The 14,705-nt window shown below is 38.8% G+C and overlaps 1 protein-coding gene across 43 annotated transcripts in view; it reads left to right on the forward strand.

Moving 5' to 3' along the window:
• NRXN3 (neurexin 3) overlaps nt 1–14,705 on the forward strand; it is a 958,542-nt gene that overhangs the window by 868,647 nt on the left and 75,190 nt on the right. The gene's annotated exons all lie outside the window — the stretch shown is intronic.

Raw genomic sequence — 14,705 nt, forward strand, 5'->3', positions numbered from 1 at the left:
CCAATGCAGAATGCTGGCAATAACACCAAATGCCTTTATTTGGGATGATTTTTTTTTTTTTTTTTAATTTATTTAATGCACCAATAACCCACAGGCAGAGTCAGGAATAATGAGCTGCTTTTCAGACATTGTAGAAATTAATATTGCCCTTGACAGGACTCTGCTTACTTGCAAATTGAAAATACACTTGTCCTGTCTCACAAGCATGGTCTTGTGGTAAAATGGGTGCTGCCTGCTCTCAGCCTGGAGCTGCAGAGATGGATGAAAATGCACATACAGCCCAGCACTTGTCCCTGCTGGGATTGAAGGTAACCACAGCAGAGGATGAGCTGTACGTGCTGTGTTCCTATTCTGAGTTGTGCAAAAATAGCTTCCATTTTATTTTCTGAGTGCTGTTGTCTTGTCCTGCCCAGCGCTCTTCTTCCAGAGCCTTACACAAACTAGCTCCAATGTGTTAGCATTTCTGGGACAAACCCCCACTTCTGACTACAGAGAAACAGGGGACACCACAGGTCTTTGAGAGCAATTGGGTGCATCTCCAACAAATGGGTATTGCCTTACAGAATTATTCTGGTGCAGGGAAGTCATATGGCTCTTCTCTCCATGGGGCTGGAGATGCCTAAAGAGCATTGATCAGAAATGCCAGTGGCCACTCTCAGACTTGAGATTTTTTGTTCTCACTGGAAAACCATTTTTTGTTTCTCCATCCTGCAGTGTCACAGTCACTTCTTTGGATCATCACATTTGTTTACCTTTAATTAAAATGAGTATTTTAAAAAGAAGAAAGGCTGGCCAGAGCTTTAGGTCAGAGATAATAATGATGGGTCAAGATTCTGATCTCTTAATGCTGTCAAACAAATGTGGCATCAGTCTCCTTAGGCCCATTTTTACACACGGGCCGGCTGTGTTGCAAACTTTAAACTGTTTCTTTTTAATATATTGCTAGAGCTGTATTGCAAACAAATATATCACATAATTATAATAGTGGCACTCAGTAAGCCTGTGTCCAGCTGATCTTTTGTCTTTTTGGTACACACTTGTACAATTAAGTTGTTTCTTTGAGCTGTGTAAAACTATAATTGCAGATACCAGTACTGTGCCAGCATGACATTATGTGGTATCTGATGGTTACCAACAGCTCCCAAATGCAGTAACTCTTTGAACTGTCAAAACTGAATATAAACATTGGACTGGTGTTTGAGTGGGTGTTGAAAAATGAAGTGAGGCGTATAACTAAATAATATCATCTCGCATTAAAATACCTCATTCAAATTTTTAATGGGAATGAGGAGAATTTTCAATCAATGTCATTTCTTCAGCACATCATTCTTATATGACAATGACTTTCTGACACTTTATAGTGAGTTCTAGTTACCTCTTATCAGCCTCTGCCTGCTCTTATGTCTAGTATCTGCACCATACAGGAAACGGATTATTGCTCTTCTTAAATTAATTCTTGCAGTACTTTTTAATGCATGGATAATTGTTTGTATCATAGCTTCTGTAAAAACTTGCCTCTATGGGGCCTTCATTTTACTTAGGGGCTGAAATAAAATTCTCCTTTAACATTGCAGACCTAAAACTTCCAATTAGTTTTGTCATCCCATGAAAGCACTGCTCTCAAGACAGTTTTACCTCTTGGTTTTCTAATTTTTGCTGTATATATAAGAAACCCCAAGGCTGGAATTTTGTCTTTCTTCTCTCTGTCTCACAAACAGACTATCACAAGGTAGAAGGACCTTAAAGGTGATTCAGTCTTTGAGCATCACAGCAGCTTCTAATACTTCTATTATTAGATGACAAATTTCTGCACTGCTGGCATGTGTAAGAACTAGTGATACCATGCTCACTGAGATGGAAGGAATATTTTAAAAGAAAAAGATGGTTAACTTTGCTACTATATAGACTTTTCAGTTTAACCTCTTGAAGGCTTCAACTGTTTTTGCAAAACATTTTTTAATAAATCATGTAAATAATATTTAATGCCTCTAGATTTCCAGAACATATCCAATGTAAATCACTAGTGGTTCAGAGGCAATATAATTTGTAAGATTTATGTGGCTTATGTGAAATGAGTGCGCAGGTATTATATTATGCCAAAAATTATAGCTGCTTTAGTGCACTTGGCTTTGTACTTCATCTGCTGAAACCTTTGGTAAACCTACCACTAGTTCAGGTTTTAGCAATCGTGCAGCGTGTTTTCAGGAACAAGTAGTAGTACTGACCTATAGTTTTGTACAATTGATCCCTCTTTTGTCCAGTGTGGCACTGTAGAACCCCCAGCTGAAGAGAAGATTGGAATCTGCCACTTTCTGCTACATTTTATGTAAGAACCTTTAGTTCACATCTCTATTTTAGAGTAATTTTTTCATAGGCTGAACTTGTAACACTTTCTGTAACAAGCATTTCTGAAGTCAGGATACTTGAAGCATTTTTAGGTATCATCTTCTCTTCCTTGGTGCTTCCCTCAAGGAGAGACTCAGCAACCCAGCTGCAGAGGCTGAAGACTGGCTGGCAAAAGTATTACTAGGAATTTCAGGGTTATATTCTCAAGACAGAAAAATTCAGCCCACATACCAAAGCAGCTAATAAAAGATGGGGTGACCATAACAGCTGGTCTTTCATAACATCTGCTATGTCAGCCAGGATGCCATTTTCCACTAGGCTTGACATCTGAGCCACTGCTACAGAAAATTTAATAGTCTTAACTGGAGTGAATTGGAAAACTCCACTGTCCTGAACTTTCCTTATTAAATAGATGAGCCATTATTTTTGAGAAAAGTTACAAGCCTGGAAATTCAAGTGGAAATGCAGCTGAAAGTAGATCATCTGGGAAGCTGCTGGTTACCTAGTTATGGGTCTTTTTTTATACTGTGGGTGCTGTGAGTATCCCAGAGCACATTTGAAATACCCTGGCAAGGAGTAACTCTCCAGAGAACACTTCTTCTGCATGGATAGGCACGTTCCTCACAACCCCTTGCTGCCATCTCCTTCCTGTGAAGGATGTTTGCCAGACCAACCCAAGGGCAAAGAGGATCCAGTAGCAGTGAAGTGAAGATTGAAAAAACTTATTTGATGGTTCTGTGCCGCTGCTTGTTGCCTGGCATTTTCAGGCAATGGATAATGTCTGCACAGAGCTAGCTGTGCTGCACTAGGACTTCAAGAAATACTTGCATTAGCCTAGGAATGACATAAATATATGGAAGCACTGCCACAGCAACTCATTTGTTTCAGGTCAAGGCACTGCAAATGCCCCTAAGTAAACAGATCCAATAAAAACACTGGCTGCCTTGACCTTTGAAGCTAATAAATTGTGTTGCAATCAGTTACACTCCTTTTCTTTCACACACTTTCTCTCATCTTCCTCTTTTTCTCTCCCTTTAGTTTATGCACTTCAATGCAAATTCTCTTCATTTATAACTGAGGATAAAAAAAGTGTTCCATAAAAATTGTAATTTTCTCTTTTAAAAATATGTATATATTATTAAAGAGAGACTCTTTTATGGTCTTCGATTTAATGACTGATGAATTGAGTATTACTGAAATGCACTACACTTTGGACACCGATCCCATATTTTTAGACAAATAGTATGAACATAATAGGTGGGAGTAGGGTGATCTAGTTTATTTGGTTTATTTTATTGAAGAATATCTTGAATGATCAGGCCTTAAAAGTTCTATCAGAATGGCACAGATCTATTGATTTATTTTTTTGTAATGCAATGAGTTTTTTTTAAAAATGCTTTCTGTAGCTTCCAAGTATATTCCACTAGCAATCCCATTTCTGAACATTAATATATTCTGTTATTTATGGCATAATTTCTGTCATTTTCTGATAGATCCCAAGATCTAAGGGATAGAGCTATAACCTAAGAAGCTTCCTAATATGAGGATAAAAGTTAAATCCTTTAAATCTGAAATCACTAGCTGAAATATTGTGTTCAGGGATAAAATCAAGAGCTTGATCACTGAAATACCCTCACTGCTCTTTCTTGTATGTGTACACATTAAGAATGTGATCAGAGTGAGCATCATCAGCCTGTTCCCCTTAAATGACTCCTTTTTGCTGAGGCTAGAGACATATGACTTTGGGGAAAACAAGTACTCTTAATGATGGATATTATTTCTACAGAATGGGATTATAACCTTCTGATAGAAAGATATTTGCAATGGGAAATGTTCGGCCTTCAGCACTGTTGAAATTCACTGTTGCCAGAATTATTTTAAAGAAAGATTCTCTAAAGTCTCAAAAGGATTGGGTTTTTTTAAATAACATTTGCAGTTCTAGGATGACGATGACGCTTTCGAAAGCAGAGTTGAAGAAAGTGTGTTGTCAACACTGCAGCTTCTACAGGTTGTTCATGTACTTCTGTGCAGCTATCAGTGTGGTCATACACAGGAGAGGGAAGATAACGATTTTCCATCAAATGGCCATCCTTCTACTTTTTGTAACATTACCAGTCAGAAGCCTGTGGAGCATGGCTTCTGCTGCAGTGCAGAATGATTAATCAGTTGCTAAGAAAGGAAGAGCCGCTTACCCCCCTATTCCTTGTAGAAATAGCAGAGCTTTGATGTGTAGGTTGATGCCTACACAACAGGCACTCCCAAACTCTCTGACACAGGGGGATACTCAGTAATGTTGCACGAGTGGAAAGCCTTGCTTAATTTGCATATGCATTCTTATACTTTAGCCATAATGTATTCCTGAAGCACTGCTGTTTTGTGCTCTGCTCTTCTGTGAGAAACAACCAGCTATGAAATCAGCACCGTTTATACCAACTTCTGTAAAGGTAAGTTGTAGTGTGCTTCTGTATCTGCCGAGAATCATGACTCTACATAGGGCCTGTGCTCAGCCCAGCTTCCTGACCTCTTTACTCCCTCATTTTTGTGAATGATGCAGAGCTGCAAGAGGAAAAAGTAATTCCCGTCTCTCACTTCTAATAGCTAGTGGTTACTTTATAGGCTTGAAATTTCTCTTGCCTTTCTGCTTCTCTCTAGCCTAACTCTTACCCAAGATCGCTGTTTCTATGAGAGAAGAATGCAGGAAAAAGCTTATGATCTTCATTTCTGCCAAAGGAAAATACATTTTCCAGGTGAATAGGTTAGGCTGATGAAGTGAGAGGAAGCAATTGCTCCAGCTATACAGTCACTGCCTTTAAAATAGTGCTGTAAGATGCTCAGATATTGCAATAGCGTGGTACAAGAGCTTTCTCTCATAGAATAAATTCACGGCTCCCTTGCCATGTATAAGACAGTGACTACCAACAGAGTGATGATGTCGGTTCATGTGGTTGCTGCTAGATATGAATACAGGTGCTCATTCTGAGTGAGGTTATCTGATCTGCTACGGTGCAGGACTGAAGAGGAGGTGAGAGAAACTACTTCTCTCTCCAGACACGTGAAGGGGCAGGGTATTGTAACCAGGAGGACTGATTGGTGCTCTGATCTACTTTGGCAAAGGCTGTGCTGCTTATAGATTTTTCTGAACTGCTTAGTAGAAAATTGGATCAGGTGACTTAAGAAGGTGACAGGAGTGTCAGTTATCAATTGGAGTCTTTCAAAAAGGCGAACAATTTTCTTGTTCTTTTCTATACAGTGACTTCTACATTGTGCCCTGTCGCAGCTTCCGTTTTTTTTTATTTTACAGCTTAGCCTTTTCCTTTAAATAGAGAAATCTAAGAGTAGAGGACTTGTGTTCCCCTATCGTGCATGTCCCCAGTTGCCACTAAGTATTGCAGTCTGCCTTGGACTGAGGCCAGAATAGATGCCTTCAGGCTGGACAGCTTTGAAGCCCATGGAAACTAGATAAGTCATGTATGAAAATAAAAGTGTATCAGTTCTGTAGTCAACAAAGAAAGAAGCAGCTAAAATTAGGAATGCAAGCTCTCCATATAGAAGGTCAGACTTGGCTTTCTAAATAAGGCCCACAATAATCAAAAGATTTTTAGCCAACATATAAAATTTCTACTCTTTTTCCCCTGAAGACTCCTTAATAAGTGTTCATTATACCCTGAAAGATATAGTTTAAAACACTTAGTTGTCTCATGCATATTTTGCATTTGAACCTGTTTGGAATATGCTTCTACAAAGTAAAGGGGAACTGGAATCATATGCTTCTATTTGTCTTCACTACTAATCAAACTGTCTTGCACATGCACATATGGCAATATAAAATACATCTAATATGGATCCATATATATCCATGCATACTCATATATAGATATATGTGGGTTATCATAGCACAGAACTGGAAATCAGATCAATCTGAACCTGTTTTCAGTTCAGCTTTTTCCCTGCTTTGTGATGTTTAATTCACTACTTGGACTCTAACTTTCCGAATGTAAAGAGTGAAGATGGATCTGTCCTAGGATAATGGTCCATTAAGTTAAATGGTTGTAAAATACCTAGAGATTGAATGAAAATTAAGTGCACAGAGGAAAGCAGGGTAGTCTGATGTCCAATAGGAGACATAGGACCTGGGATTGCCCAGGAACTTCAGAGGGGAATGTCTTGTAGAACAACCTTAGACTGAAATCGTTTGTTTCACTGTAGTATATTGTAAAATGCCTTCAGTAAGAGTGCACTAGGAGCAGTGATTTTTCTGCTCAAGAAGACAGGCAAAAAGCAGAGAAATAGGCTGAAAGGATACGTGGTGACCATCTGCTGAGATTTTTCTGTGTATTTGTTGGGAACTATTTCATCTGTTCTGACAGCCTGCCTGAAAGGATCAAAACAACCTGTGTTACGCAGGCATCGGCCACAGTAGCAGAGAGCAATGATCCTGTGCCCTTCAGTTATCTGAAGCTGTGTTCTAGGAAGCAAGCTTTTTCTCAGTTTCCTTGATGATGAACCATTTTACCAGGGCTTCTACCGTGATTCACTTGTGATGTGCTTTTGAGATAGGTTATGTACTCTTCCCTCAGAGAAGGAAAGCAAGCGCGGAAAGCTCAAGTGTTTTGCCTAAGGCTGTGCAGTGAATCAGTGCATGCCACGGGATGAATCCAGGGTATGTGACTCAATTCACTTACTGTGACTAGATGGTGCTCTCTCTGATGGATGCAGTCATTTCAGTTGCTGCTTGTGGCTTAAAATAGGGAGCCAAGAGGTATTTTAACTAGCATAGTACTAACCTGATTCCTCAGTGTCATGGCCTATTCCCAATTGCCCAAGGCCATTTCTGATACCTTCAGTATTTTTCTTGCAGCTGTTTTCTTTTTTTATTTTTAAGTAAGTATTGTAGATAATGAGGGTGAAAAGAAACTCACAAAACCACCTGCCCAATCTAGACAGATGTTTAATCTGAAACCTCCATTTCCTCAAAGTAAGCTCGTGAATCTTGTCGTGTCCGTCTTTCAAGTCACCTACTTTGCAGCACACTTTAACATATTATAGTACTGCTGCCATGTTCAGGCCCAGGATTCTAGGCAAAATAACAAGTTATTTCACCTTTCTTCTGGTCTTTGTTATCTAGAGTTCTGATTGTTCTTGTTGTTGTGTCCTGTATATCCTCCAGCTGTTTGCCCTGTAACTTCACAGGCTTTGTAGCACCCAAATACAATGTTTAAGGGAAAGATTTACCAACATTGAATACATTGTACAGGAGGCTAAAATAGACCCCTAGCTTGAATTTCTGCAGTAAGCTATAACTGTATTTATACACCTTGGTTTATTGTTCCCTATTTTAATGTCAGCATGAGTTATTTCACTGCTGTATATCCTGCTAGGTTCTCCTCTTCACAACTCCTGCCAAGCTGATCACTTCTCATTCTGCAGTCAGGCAGGGTTATTTTAAACTACTGTAGAAACTGTGTTTAATTTTATTGTATTGCACCTCCTATATTTTAAATTTTAAAATCAATTTGAAGTAAATTCAGTTTTGTGGAAAATTCCAAATTTGATTAAGATGAAGATTTTATCCACCTGTTGTTTATTCTATCCTCCAGGTCCTAAATAAATTAAATATTAATACCAAAAGCAGGATAAACAGACTTAATATAACCTCCCATTTTCATTCAGAACCACTGCTAATTATTCTCAGGATATGTCTTCTCAGTTGGTTTTGTGCCACTTTGTAGAAGTATGTTTCCCTACGGCATGTGAAACTCTGTTGAAGGGTTTTTAAGGCACAAAGTTCTGCTTCTACTCTCATGAACAACCCATGGAGAAAACTGGCTGCTTTGCCATAGTTTGGTTTTCAAAGATCCAGTTCTTCTATTACTCATTTCCCTGTTGTTCTCCAGGCACTTTCAGTTTGAATATTCTTCCCCTCTTTTCTACCACTTAAATACTGAAGCTGATAATGTCATAGAAAAGTTACAGGATGGTTCGTGGTCCTGGACTTCTCTCTTTATTCCTCTCAAGTCACTGGCTTTAAGACAGAAGTTGTTTTGGAATTCCTTGGCTAACTGTCTGCAGTAACAGGCTAATGATTTTTACAGGTGGAATATCAGAATCAGGATATTCAATAAAGTATCCCTGTGTTGGTTTGACAATGAAGGAGTAAAGAGAGAAATTACACTTCCTAGAAAGCATTAGAGATATTGAATAATTTCTTGGAAGCTGTTCTATGATAGAGGGAACATGCCTCAAACCTGCTCTTTTCAGGAGGATAGATTAGAAAATTATAAAGGATGGGTTGTTAGATTTAAAAAAAAAAGGGGTTCAGTTAGAATAGAGGAGCAAATCTTTAACAGCTCAAGAAAGACTCATGAAAATAACTGCTGTAGAACAGAAGCAGCATACACATGATTTCAGTACATATTTATGTAGCTTAGTGATTGTGACTTTAGGAAAGTTGATTGGATTGGTAGATAAATTAATTTACTGTATGAACAAGAAGTTCAGTTAATATAATATGAACATGAGATTCTGGGATTGAATGTGCTTCTCCAGTCTGCCCATATTAATTCTATGCCATCCATACAGTGGGGATAGTGAAACAAATAAATTTAGTCTTTCAGAAATTCCTTGTAAGAGCTGATAATGAAACAAAGCTGTCAGATATAAAAAGGTAAATGTCTGTCATGATTTGCAACTGGCAAAGGACAGGAGACCAAAAAGAGAAATAGATGCTTGATTTTCAGGTTAATAGAAAAATGGCAAAAGGTTAATGGAAGAGTGCCTCAAACTTCTGTTTGAGGACCACTGTATTTAATCAGTGATGTGGAAAAGGGAATTGGCAATGAAGTTGCAAGGTCTGCAGATAATAAGAAATTATTTATGGAAGTCTGTGTTTAAGAAGACAGTGAAGAATTTCAGAGGCACCTGATAAAGAAGGTTGTATTGGCAGCAGAACATCAGCAATCCTTTGCTGACAACTACAAAGAAATGCCCACTGCAAGGAATAATTTGAATTGTTCATACACATTACTAGGTTCTAAATTAACTGTAATCATTCAGGGAGAAAAAACAAAAACCTAAGGGACATTGCCAGAAGCTCTGTAAAAACATCTGCTCATTGCACAGCAGAAGTCAAAAAGCAAGTATTCACTGTGATACAGGAATAATGGGATAGAAAATTCCACTGATCACAGCATTATATAAAACAGTGGTACATCCTTACCAAGGATGTAGAATTTATTTCTGCTTATAGAATCATGAAGTAGTATAACTAAAGGAAGTTCAAAAAACAGCTGCTACTGTTGACAAGGGACACAAGAGTAAATTACAGCAGGAAATACTTAGGAGGCTGTGGCTGTCACAAAAAAAAGAAAAGGCAGGCAGGCACAGGGAAAATTCTTGAATGATTTGGGGAGGAAATACTGAACGTTCTTATTTGTCCTTTCCAAAATGGCAAGAACACGAAGATTTCAGAGGATTTGAAAGGTGATATTTTTGAAGATGATAGAAGAAAATGTGCTTTATTCAAAAGATAATTAACCTATAAAACTAATTACAAAAAAGAGCCTAAACCAAAGAATTTATCAGTGCTCAAAAGAGGATTAAACAAATGTATACTAATGAGAAACTCCTCAGTAATATTTTTTAGAACTCCAAAAGGAGATTTCAACTTGTTTTAAGGCACTAACAGAAACACACTGTGAAACTGTAGAGAAACAGTAACTGTGGTTCATGGTACCTCATGAAATAGTGGGTATAGTCTTCTGGAGACAGCTGCTGGTATCTGCTCTGGGGAATGTGTGATACTGGTCTAGATAGATCACTCATCTGATCTGCTTGGTAATTACTATCTCCCTAAGGATGACATTAAATTTGGTGAAAGAAAATTTATAAAGCATATTGCAATTTCAGATTAAAGAGTTCCTTTTGGCTTACCTTTTTAGATGGTAGTATCTGCTGCTTAAAAGGTGAACTCGTAAAGTCAGGGCATGTTTCTTATTGTTGGAAGGATGTTAATGTAGCCCATGTTATATCAGTAATGGTAGTATACCAGATTATAATTACCATTTTAGTGAAATACAACCAAGGACAGAATCCATCCCTTTATCCCTTCAAATACAATAATTTATTGTATAATATAATAACAAATTCCTGTGTATAATTCATCACCTTGTGTTTGAAGAAACCATTTTAAGAAGGTTTTGAGCTGGAAACACTCATCAGCATGTGCACATAGTTAAAAAAAGTCCGGTAGTCTTATACAGGGCAGTAAGATCAACTGTACAATGTATGCCAAAGATAAGGAGGGACTGGTAAAGTTAAAGTTCTCTCTGTCATGAAATCCATAATGTGATCAAACAGTGAAATACACAGTGGATGACTAACTAAATCCAGACTTCATTTTCATTGTTTACAAGCACCAAAGAAAAGACCACCAAAGTGATTAAAAATCACTTACTAGGAAGACTTCATTTTACCTTCAAAATGTGACCCAAAAACCATTCCATTGAATAATCCAACACACACAGGTATAAAAAAAATCAAGCCAGCTTGCCCTTTAAAACCCAGTAGTACAAAGTCTCCCAGTGTTAAGCACACCGAACATAACTAGCTCCACAATTTCATTTTCTTAAGGAGAAATAATGCAGTTATCATTAAACTCCCTGGGAAACTATCTTTAATAATATTCTTTGGTTATCAGAGCTATCATTTTTCCTTCAGGCAGAGCTGAGGAAATATGAAGTTAAAACCATCATTGAGTGTGATAATGAAGTCAGTCCATTTCAGTGCAAGACCACAGCAATTCTTTATCGCTCCAAACGGGTTGTGGGGCTGAAAGCTGTTTTTCTAGTTGGCAGAGCTGCTGAGTTCACAGATAACTATCATTTCAGAACATATTTTGCTGCATGTGGAAGAGCAAGAATATAAAAAGTACTCCAAAAACCTTCAAAACCTAAAAGACGGGCTTACAAAAGAATTTTCACAAAAGAAAACAGAATTGCACTGCCTTTCTAAGCTTCTGCCTACCTAAGATTTTCATTCAAACAGGGAGCTGACTATTTGTATTTATACTTGAACTCACATGACTGTCTTTAATTTGACTTTGCACTTTACACACACACATTGCACATTCCTGCTCACATTTACCCTTGCACACATAAATGTCTAAATTCTTCATTCAATGGCACCAGAAGAGCTTATCCTTACACACATTCAAATTACAAAGTTTTTCACAAAATCAACTAGGTGGCAAAAGACCTCTGGGGTCATCAAGTCCAACCTGAGACTGAACACCATCTTGTCACTCAGAACATGGCACTAAGTACCAGGTCCAGTTTTTCCTTAAACATCTCCAGGGATGGTGACTCTACCATCTCCCTGGGCAGCCCATTCCAATACCTAATCACCTTTTTTGGGAGAAAAGGCCAATTCCCACCTGGCTACAACCTCCTTTCAGGTAGTTATAGAGAGTAATAAGGCCTCTCCTGACCTCTCCCCTGAGGTGTCCTTCTGAGCCTCCTTTTCTTCAAGCTAAAGAACCCGAGCTCCTTCGGCCATTCCTCATAAGACTTGTACTCCAGACTCTTCAGCTTTCCTGTCCTTCCCTGGACCCACTCCAGCACCTCAATGTGCCGCCTCCTTCCTTAGTCAAATGCATTCATGCAGGTATACAAAATTATATTAGATACATGCTATATAAATACAAATTCTAATCTCCTCACAAAAAGAATTAGTAAATATAAGCATCAGAGAAAGGTAAAGTAGATGTATTTAGTTTAAAAGTCATAAGATTGGGTAAAGCTTCATTAGGTTCTTTGAAGCGTTTATTTGACGTTCATAGAATCATGGAATATCCTGAGTTGGAAGGGTCCCATAAGGGTCATAGAGTCCAACTCCTGTCCCTGCACAGAATTTCCCCAAGAGTCACACCACGTGCCTGAGAGTGTTGTCCAAATGCTTCTTCAGCTCTGTCAGGGGAGACCTCGGGAGACTGTCAGGCTTGGGTCTGTGACCACTTCCCTAGGAGCCTGTTCAGTGCCCAACCACCCTCTCAGTGAAAAGCCTTTTTCTTTATCTAATCTAAACTTCCCCTGACGCAGCTTCAGGCCATTTCCTTGGATCCTGTCACTGGTCACTAGAGAGAAGAGATCAGTGCCTGCCCCTTGTGAGGAAGTTGTAACTGCAATGAGGTTTCCCCTCAGTCTTCTCCAGGCTTGACCTCAGCTGCTTCTCATACATCTTCCCCTCCAAACCCTTCACCACCTTTCTAGCCCTCCTTTGGATGGTCTTTAATAGTTTGATGTCTTTTTAATCTTATGAGGATACCCCAGTGCAGTTCAGAGCAGGACAATCCCCTCCCTTGCCTGGCTAGCAATGCTGTGCCTGATGCAACCCTGGCTGCCAGGGCACTGCCTGGCTCATGTTCAACTTCCCATCAACCAGGATCCTCTGGTCCCTTTCTGCAGTGCTGCTCTCTAATGCCCCAGTCTATCATCCAGGGTTTCCCTGTCCCAGAGCAAATGCAGAATCCATAATTTTCACTTGTTAAACTTCATATGGTTGGTGATTATCCAGCCCTCTTAATTTGTCAAGGTCTTTCTGCAGGGCCTCTCTTCACTGACTTGCAGTCAGTTACAATTGCAAGGCTTCATCATATCAAACATCTACAACCTAAAATGCTTCAAAATCCATTTCTGCCTTCTAATAATCCCTCTGTACATTCTTATATTTTAATTTATAGTGTGTACACACACTGGTGCAAAGAGGCAGCTGTTTCTGGTGCTATGAAATGAAATTTGTATCCATGTTATACCTTTTGAAACAAAAAGCTTTCTTCTCCTGGGACAGAGGATAAGCATAGAGTAACTGTCGAGGTCAGAAGTTATGTTATCCTGATTTGAAGTGTTGTTCAGATGCACCTCTAAGGGCAGTGGTCTTGGCAGTTCTGGGAAAAATAGATAAAAGTCATTTGGGACATCTTATGTATTGAAAACTCCAAAACAATTTTATATGAAGAAATTGAAACAGTGCCTCTATAACACTGTCAGAGGAATGGAGCTTTTAACTTTCTGAAGTGTCTGTTAGAAAAACCACACAGAACTGCTTGAATCTTGATGCACAAAGTATGTTTGCTAAAGCCACAAGCTAAAGGGAACTAGGGATGTTCCAGAGATAGTGCAGTATGAGCCATATGAGTCCCATCAACAAAAGTAATGGAACAATTAGGTAGCCATAGTAATAGTTATGTCTCCTCCTTCTGAATTTAGTGCAGCAATAGCTGAATTAGAGCTTCTAGCTAGTGCTATGTACACAGGAAATGGAGATGCTTCATCAAGCCACCAGATGATGCTGCAGATGATGACAAGAACGCAAGGCTCTTCTTTGCCCATTTGTGCTAAGATACCATACTGCTATGTAGATAGCAAATGACCCTGTAAACTGCCTGTCTACAGAGCTTGTCAAGCCCAAAGAGTTTAAAAATAACTTTGAACAGAATTGCCTCTCCTGTGATATTGTTGCATGCCACTCCGGAAGCCTAACTAGCAAAAAAATGAGGTCAAAATTAGAACACAAGCTGAGCTGATAAGAAATTACACAAATTATGAATGTGCATTGTTTGCTAAATGATACTGAAGCAAGAGAACTGTGATAGACATTACATATTTAAAGAGTATAAATGCTTTAGCACAATGCATTGAGGGCATATAGGTGTATTGATGCAACTAGGTGGATTGGGCTGAAGCTAAGATTAGATAAATTTAAACTGAAAGCAGAATCAATTTCATAAAAGCAAGATTTGGTAAACTCTGGAATAGTCTCTCCCAGAAAGAACTGAAAATATCCTTGCTTAGCAAATTTAAATCATGTTGAAATACATAACTTTTCAGGTTTTTTTCCTGTGATCTAGTTTATGTATAACAGTGTCTTGAGGGGGCTTAGTCCCAGAAACACTTAGAGTATTAATTTCTAAAGAAAGCAATCAGCTAAGAAATTGAACCAAATGGAAATTTTTGAACAGTGATATTTTCATAAAGCTGTTGCAGACAGAAAAGCGATGATCTGTGCCAGTGGAACCACTACAGCAATTCTAGCAGCTAGCCAGTTACTCCTGCCAGTGGCAATAGCTGTCCCCAGTGCAACCAAACCAACAGTAACAGCTGCTTCTATTTTTGTCATGATTCACGTGGCCACAAGGAAAGGCAGCTTGATTTTATTTCAGCTGTGTCCTAATCACAGTCCGGCCTTTGTGTCTCATCCATAGCTGTGGTTCTAAATCCCCCACAGATTTTCCATACCAAACAGAAACTGACATTTCAAGTGTGCCAGGGCTTGTGTAATGTTAATTAAAGCTTCATGTTGCAGAT

The sequence above is a fragment of the Taeniopygia guttata genome, chromosome 5, assembly GCF_048771995.1.
Source record: "Taeniopygia guttata chromosome 5, bTaeGut7.mat, whole genome shotgun sequence".
NCBI lineage: Eukaryota > Metazoa > Chordata > Aves > Passeriformes > Estrildidae > Taeniopygia > Taeniopygia guttata.